This window comes from Pleurodeles waltl, chromosome 12 (genome assembly GCF_031143425.1).
Source record: "Pleurodeles waltl isolate 20211129_DDA chromosome 12, aPleWal1.hap1.20221129, whole genome shotgun sequence".
In the NCBI taxonomy this organism is placed as follows: domain Eukaryota; kingdom Metazoa; phylum Chordata; class Amphibia; order Caudata; family Salamandridae; genus Pleurodeles; species Pleurodeles waltl.
Genome location: NC_090451.1, coordinates 107,708,070 through 107,716,308, shown reverse-complemented (window position 1 = coordinate 107,716,308; position 8,239 = coordinate 107,708,070). Strand labels below are relative to the sequence as shown.

Genomic DNA, 8,239 nt, shown 5'->3' with positions numbered 1-8,239 from the left:
GAACGCTTGACAGGTGCACCAGTTTGGCTGGACTGGCTTTACAGAGGAGGGAGAACGAACTCCTGGATCTGCTGGATTTGCGCGTCGCCCAGAATAAAAAGAGAACATCTTTCATTTGACTCCAGCGCAAGGAAGAGGTTCTAATGTGCAGAACCTCTGGGAGACAGGAGCGGGCGTGACACCGGTCTATAAGAACCACAGGTGGGAACTACAACTAGGCCCAAGTAGCTCGCCGTGATCGTATAGTGGTTAGTACTCTGCGTTGTGGCCGCAGCAACCTCGGTTCAAATCCGAGTCACGGCATTGCGGGTGGCAATGTCACGGCAGTTGGGCAGTCTTTTTAAATATTTTCTTTTTCTAGGATTTCAAAACATATCTTTTCATACTGCTGAAAGAATTCCGTCGGATATTAACCCATCAAGTAAACAAATACAATACTCTACGTTTATTCTGCGTTATTGACTCACTGCGTCAATGTTGTTAACCGTTATCCACATTGGTAGGCACATTTCAATTGCTACTTAGAAGCAGTAGTTTGATTTACGACACTTATTGAATAACAAGCGCTCAGTCTAATGATTCTAAATCGACAGCTCAAAGAAGCAAATCACATGCACTCAGTCTGCTTTGTGTCCCATTTTCTATAATCATATATTGTATTACAGTCATTCCATATATAACATCGTCTTCTAACAGGGATCTTTGTATTTTGTTATCTGTGTGGTGGAAATCAGTCCGCAGGTGCAGTGCTATGGAATCTCAGGAGTTTGAGGCAGTGCTTAATTTGTAAATAGAAAGCTGCAGGAGCACCGAATACTGAGGCGGCTAATCCTGAAGCCATCTCGGGCCTCTTCAATCCATATAAAGCCACTCCCTGCCCCTTCAGCTCACTCCAGCAGCTTTCTGCTTTGTCTCATTGTGACGCTTTTTCGTTTTTTTTTGCTCCGTCTTTCCCAAATGTGCCTTTGGCTCCCAGCAATTGCTTGAGGCAGAAGACTAAGCGCTGGCCCAAATAATAAGTGCCGGTGCTCAGCACTGGAAACAACAAGCACAAATTAAGCACTGATTTGAGGGATCGAGTGCACCTGGAATGTAGCTGTTTTCGCTACCCAAAATCGGTGGGGGATCTGGGTGGGACATTTTTCAACTTATAACTTGAGAGCCCATGGCACCCTTGCCACACTAATTACAGTAAGGTGACAGTAGTCATAAGCAGGGGTGTAGGAGACAATACATTTCTGGGGGGGACAGGGACAAGCCTTGGAGACTTTCAATCAACCCTATACAAATCGCTTGTTGTTTGTGAACTGCAGGCTCCGATAAATATACACAATCATATATGTAATTAGCTCAAATGTGAAAATAACATGTTGCTTAACCTTGCATCTTCATCTTCATGCACCAAGCAAATAAAGGGAGGGGGGGTAAAAAGGAAGAACATACCCTTTGTGCCCCACACCCATCATGCCCTTCGCCTCATGCCAGTTGGAACCGCACTAGAGATATCAAAAGCGATTAGGTACAACAGTTATAAACTGTGCTCCGAAACCATAGTTCTAATAACACTTCTACTCCTGTGTGTGATCTTGGGAAGCTCAGCTCCACATCAGTCATAACTAGAAGCATTTCAACTGAAGAAGCTCTTGGAGTTACAGGGTATATAAGGAAAATGTCAGTTACACTGTGCACATCTGTTCGTGGCATGTTCCGCTGCAGATTCACATGCTATGCACAGGTCCTGCCATCTAGTATTGGGCTCGGAGTGTTACAAGTTGTTTTTCTTCGACAAAGTATTTTCGAGTCACGGGACTGAGGGACTCCTTCTTTTCGGCTCCATTGCGCATGGGCATCGACTCCATCTTAGATTGTTTTCCCGCAGAGGGTAAGGTAGGAGTGATGGAGTGTAAAGAAAGAGATGTCCATGCAATGGAATAGAGATGTATATGCATATGTACAAATTTAAATGTAACTTAAACGGCTTCAAGCTCCCGGGGAGGAAGGAGGGTGCATGTGAATCTGCAGGGGAACATGCCATGAACAGATGTACACTGGGCAAGTGACATTTTCAGTTCAATGGCATGTGTAGCTGCACATACACATGCTATGCATAGACTACAAAGCAGTTCTCCTCCCCTAAGCGGTGGTCAGCCTGTAGGAGTTGAAGTTGTTTGAAATAGTGTTCTTAGTACAGCCTGTCCTACTGTGGCTTGTTGTGTTGCTAACACATCTGCACAGTAATGCTTGGTAAATGTATGGGGTGTTGACCAAGTGGCTGATTTACAGATTTCTGTCATTGGTATATTTCCTAGAAATGCCATTGTTGCTCCTTTTTTCCTAGTGGAATGTGCTTTTGGTGTTATTAACAGCTGTCGTTTAGCCTTTAGGTAACAAGTTTGGATACATTTCACTATCCATTTGGCTATGCCTTGTTTTGAGATAGGATTACCAGTATGGGATTTTTGGAATGCAGCAAACAACTGTTTAGTTTTCCTAAATGATTTTGTTCTGTCGATGTAATACATTAAAGCTCTCTTAATTAATATCTAATGTATGTAGTGCTCTCTCTGCCACTGAGTCTGGCTGTGGGAAGAAGACTGGAAGTTCCACTGTTTGATGTAAATGAAACAGTGAGATGACCTTAGGTAGAAATTTAGGGTTTGAGCGAAGTACAACCTTATGTTTGTGTACTTGTATAAAGGGTTGTTCAATAGTGAATGCTTGTATTTCACTAACTCTTCATAATGAAGTGATAGCCACTAGAAATGCTGCTTTCCAAGTTAGGAATTGAATCTGACAGGAGTGCATGGGATCAAAGGGTGGACCCATGAGTCGTGTGAGTACAATGTTAAGATTCCATGAAGGTACTGGTGGCGTTCTTGGAGGTATGATGCGTTTTAGACCCTCCATGAAAGCTTTGATGACAGGCACTCTAAATAGAGACTTGGTTTGTCTATTTTGCAAATACGCAGATATTGCTGTGAGATGTATCTTAATGGATGAAAAAGCTAAATTTGCTTTTTGTAGATGGAGTAAATAGCCTACAATGTCTTGTATGGTTGCGTCTAAGGGTGTTATGTGTTTTGCTTGGCAGTAGAAAACAAATCATTTCCATTTGTTTGCATAACACTGCCTGGTGGTAGGTTTTCTTGCCTGTTTAATCACTTCCATACATTCTGGTGGAAGATGTGGATATCCAAACTCTAAGATTTCTGGAGCCAGATTGCTAGATTGAGCATTGCTGGATTGGGGTGTCTGATCTGTTGTTTGTTTTGTGTCAACAGGTCCGGTCTGTTAGGGAATTTGATGTTTGGTACTATTGACAGGTCTAGCAATGTGGTGTACCATGGTTAACGTGCCCACGTTGGTGCTATAAGTATGAGTTTGAGTTTGTTTTGATGCAGTTTGTTGACCAGAAATAGAATGAGCGGGAGAGGGTGTAGGAGGCTGGACTGGCTTGTAGTGAGTACCAAGGGGTACTTGCACCTTGCACCAGGCCCAGTTATCCCTTATTAGTGTATAGGGTGTCTAGCAGCTTAGGCTGATAGATAATGGTAGCTTAGCAGAGCAGCTTAGGCTGAACTAGGAGACGTGTGAAGCTACTACAGTACCACTTAGTGTCATATGCACAATATCATAAGAAAACACAATACACAGTTATACTAAAAATAAAGGTACTTTATTTTTATGACAATATGCCAAAGTATCTTAGAGTGTACCCTCAGTGAGAGGATAGGAAATATACACAAGATATATATACACAATAGCAAAAATATGCAGTATAGTCTTAGAAAACAGTGCAAACAATGTATAGTTACAATAGGATGCAATGGGGAAACATAGGGATAGGGGCAACACAAACCATATACTCCAGAAGTGGAATGCGAACCACGAATGGACCCCAAACCTATGTGACCTTGTAGAGGGTCGCTGGGACTATTAGAAAATAGTGAGAGTTAGAAAAATAACCCTCCCCAAGACCCTGAAAAGTGAGTGCAAAGTGCACTAAAGTTCCCCTAAGGACAAAGTAGTCGTGTTAGAGGAATAATGCAGGAAAGACACAAACCAGCAATGCAACAACTCTGGATTTCCAATCTAGGGTACCTGTGGAACAAGGGGACCAAGTCCAAAAGTCACAAGCAAGTCGTAGATGGGCAGAGGCCCAGGAAATGCCAGCTGCGGGTGCAAAGAAGCTTCGACTGGACAGAAGAAGCTGAGGTTTCTGCAGGAACGAAAAGGGCTAGAGACTTCCCCTTTGGTGGACGGATCCCGCTCGCCTTGGAGAGTTGTGCAGAAGTGTTTTCCCGCCGGAAGGACGCCAACAAGCCTTGCTACACGCAAATCGTGCGTTTGGCGTTTTTGGACGCTGCTGGGGCCCAGGAGGGACCAGGAGGTCGCAAATTGGACCTGCAGAGAGAGGGGACGTCGAGCAAGACAAAGAGCCCTCACTGAAGCAGGTAGCACCCGGAGAAGTGCCAGAAACAGGCACTACGAGGATGCGTGAAACGGTGCTCGCCGAAGTTGCACAAAGGAGTCCCACGTCGCCGGAGACCAACTTAGAAAGTCGTGCAATGCAGGTTAGAGTGCCGTGGACCCAGGCTTGGCTGTGCACAAAGGATTTCCGCCGGAAGTGCACAGGGGCCGGAGTAGCTGCAAAGTCGCGGTTCCCAGCAATGCAGCCCAGCGAGGTGAGGCAAGGACTTACCTCCACCAAACTTGGGCTGAAGAGTCACTGGACTGTGGGGGTCACTTGGACAGTGTCGCTGGATTCGAGGGACCTCGCTCGTCGTGCTGAGAGGAGACCCAAGGGACCGGTAATGCAGCTTTTTGGTGCCTGCGGTTGCAGGGGGAAGATTCCGTCGACCCACGGGAGATTTCTTCGGAGCTTCTGGTGCAGAGAGGAGGCAGGCTACCCCCACAGCATGCACAAGCAGGAAAACAGTCGAGAAGGCGGCAGGATCAGCGTTACAGAGTTGCAGTAGTCGTCTTTGCTACTATGTTGCAGGTTTGCAGGCTTCCAGCGCGGTCAGCGGTCGTTTCCTTATCAGAAGGTGAAGAGGGAGATGCAGAGGAACTCGGATGAGCTCTTGCATTCGTTATCTAAAGTTTCCCCAGAGACAGAGACCCTAAATAGCCAGAAAAGAGGGTTTGGCTACCTAGGAGAGAGGAAAGGCTACTAACACCTGAAGGAGCCTATCAGCAGGAGTCTCTGACGTCACCTGGTGGCACTGGCCACTCAGAGCAGTCCAGTGTGCCAGCAGCACCTCTGTTTCCAAGATGGTAGAGGTCTGGAGCACACTGGAGGAGCTCTGGACACCTCCCAGGGGAGGTGCAGGTCAGGGGAGTGGTCACTCCCCTTTCCTTTGTCCAGTTTCGCGCCAGAGCAGGGGCTAAGGGGTCCCTGAACCGGTGTAGACTGGCTTATGCAGAATTGGGCACATCTGTGCCCAACAAAGCATTTCCAGAGGCTGGGGGAGGCTACTCCTCCCCTGCCTTCACACCATTTTCCAAAGGGAGAGGGTGTCACACCCTCTCTCAGAGGAAGTTCTTTGTTCTGCCATCCTGGGCCAGGCCTGGCTGGACCCCAGGAGGGCAGCTGCCTGTCTGAGGGGTTGGCAGCAGCAGCAGCTGCAGTGAAACCCCAGGAAGGGCAGTTTGGCAGTACCAGGGTCTGTGCTACAGACCACTGGGATCATGGGATTGTGCCAACAATGCCAGGATGGCATAGAGGGGGCAATTCCATGATCTTAGACATGTTACATGGCCATATTCGGAGTTACCATGGTGAAGCTACATATAGGTAGTGACCTATATGTAGTGCACGCGTGTAATGGTGTCCCCGCACTCACAGAGTTCAGGGAATTGGCTCTGAACAATGTGGGGGCACCTTGGCTAGTGCCAGGGTGCCCTCACACTAAGTAACTTTGCACCTAACCTTTACCAGGTAAAGGTTAGACATATAGGTGACTTATAAGTTACTTAAGTGCAGTGTAAAATGGCTGTGAAATAACGTGGACGTTATTTCACTCAGGCTGTAGTGGCAGGCCTGTGTAAGAATTGTCAGAGCTCCCGATGGGTGGCAAAAGAAATGCTGCAGCCCATAGGGATCTCCTGGAACCCCAATACCCTGGGTACCTTAGTACCATATACTAGGGAATTATAAGGGTGTTCCAGTAAGCCAATGTGAATTGGTAAAATTGGTCACTAGCCTGTTAGTGACAATTTAAAAGTAATGAGAGAGCATAACCACTGAGGTTCTGGTTAGCAGAGCCTCAGTGAGACAGTTAGGCACCACACAGGGAACATATACATGCACACCTATGAGCACTGGGGCCCTGTGTGACAGGGTCCCAGTGACACATACATATAGGCCACAAACCTATGAGCACTGGGGTCCTGACCAGCAGGATCCCAGTGACACATAACAACCATACTGAAAACATGGTGTTTTCACTATGAGCACTGAGGCCTGGCTATCAGGATCCCAGTGAGACAGTGAAAACAGTGACAAACACCCTGACATACACTCACAAACAGGCCAAAAGTGGGGGTAACAAGGCTAGAAAGAGGCTACCTTCTCACACAACCCCCCCCTAAACGAAGGACAATAAGGCTAACCTTGGCCAGTTGAGACTTTATTGTCTAAGTGGTGATAAGTAGAGAGTAGCTCTGCAATAGACTGGTTACTCCCTTTATCATCCACTATATGGTTACTTCCCTGTGGGGATGTAAACCACCCTGTTTGAAGTTTTTTAGCTAAGCAACAATGTGAAGATGTATTTTCAGAGTTTCTATCAGTAAGTTTTAGTTTAGAGCAGTGGGAATTGTCCACTGAACCTATTTGTAGTGATGGAAATGCCAGACAGGGATGCTGTCTCAGAAAAGCCATAGCTGGGCAAAAACTTTGTCCATCTGGCTGGAAGAGAGAACAGGGATGCTGTTTCTCTTGAGTTGGAGCAGGGCAGGGATGCTGTCCTATGAGCTCCACACTAGGGCAGGGATGCTGTCCTAAGTGTTGTGAGGTAGTGCAGGGTTTCTGCACTAAAGTTTCTCTGGGAGGGTTGGAGGGATGCTCCATGTTAACTAAAATGGTGCTGTTTTTCTCACCAATGTTAGTTATCCCACAGAGAGGTACTTCCACCTCAGGGAGTCCAGCTTTGCCAGCTGATGATTCCCTTGGAACAGGTGCCACCCCAGGAGAGGTTTCTCCCACCACAGGAATAGTATCCTGAATGGTAGGGTGGTTAGGGGATACTGTGATACCCTTTTTACCTGTTGATGGAGAGGGATCCTGAGTTTTCAGGCCTTCTCTCCTTTGCTTTTTCATTTCACTTGAAATGAGAGGGAACAATTCCTCAGGGATGCCCAGCATGGCTGCATGGGCATAAAACTCTACATCAGCCCAACCTGAGGCCTCTAGGTCATTACCTAAGAGACAGTCTACAGGTAAGCTAGGTGATACCACCACCTGCTTAGGGCCAGTAACTCCACCCCAACTAAACTGAATTATAGCTAAGGGAAGAAACTTAGTGGAGTTATGGACATCAATAATCTTATACTGTTGTCCAATGATGTGTTGTTCAGGAGGCACTAGGTTTTCAGTCACCAAAGTGAAACTGGCACCTGTGTCCCTGTAGGCCAAGGCCTCAACACCATTTATTGAAACTGTCTGCCTGTACTTATCCATTGTAAGGGGACAAGCAGCCAGTGTGGCAAGGCCAATGCCACTAGGTGTGACAGAAACTGTCTTGGGACTGATGACATCAGTTTCCACTATGGACCCATAAGTGAACCCAACTACACCCTTTGCTTGACTGTTGCCAGCAGTCCCACCATTAGTACCACTACTGCTAGGGGCACTAGAGCTTGATGTATTAGTGGTGGTAGGCTCAGGGGGTTTACCTGGACAGGACTTATCCCCTGGCCTATGGCCTCTATTTTTACACACAAAGCACCAAGGCTTTTTAATGTGTGCAGGTTGGGAAGAAGAGGAAGAATTTGTTTTATCCCCACCCTCTGAAGAGTGTTTAAGATTTGAAGTGGGATCTTTGGTTTTACCCTTATCCCCATGCTTATCTTGAGATTTTTCACCATCTTTCTTCTTATTGCCATCTTTGTCACCCCCTGTATGAACTTTTCTGTTCACCCTTGTTCTGACCCATTTGTCTGCCTTCTTTCCCAATTCTTGGGGAGAGGTCAGATCAGAGTCTACCAGGTACTGGTGCAACAAATCAGACACACA

General features: G+C 46.6%; 1 non-coding gene across 1 annotated transcript; it reads left to right on the top strand.

Moving 5' to 3' along the window:
• The first annotated feature begins 231 nt into the window (after positions 1–231).
• On the top strand, positions 232–303 carry TRNAH-GUG (transfer RNA histidin (anticodon GUG)). Its single transcript has one exon. It is a non-coding gene; the product is annotated as a tRNA-His (tRNA).
• Positions 304–8,239: the final 7,936 nt, after the last annotated feature.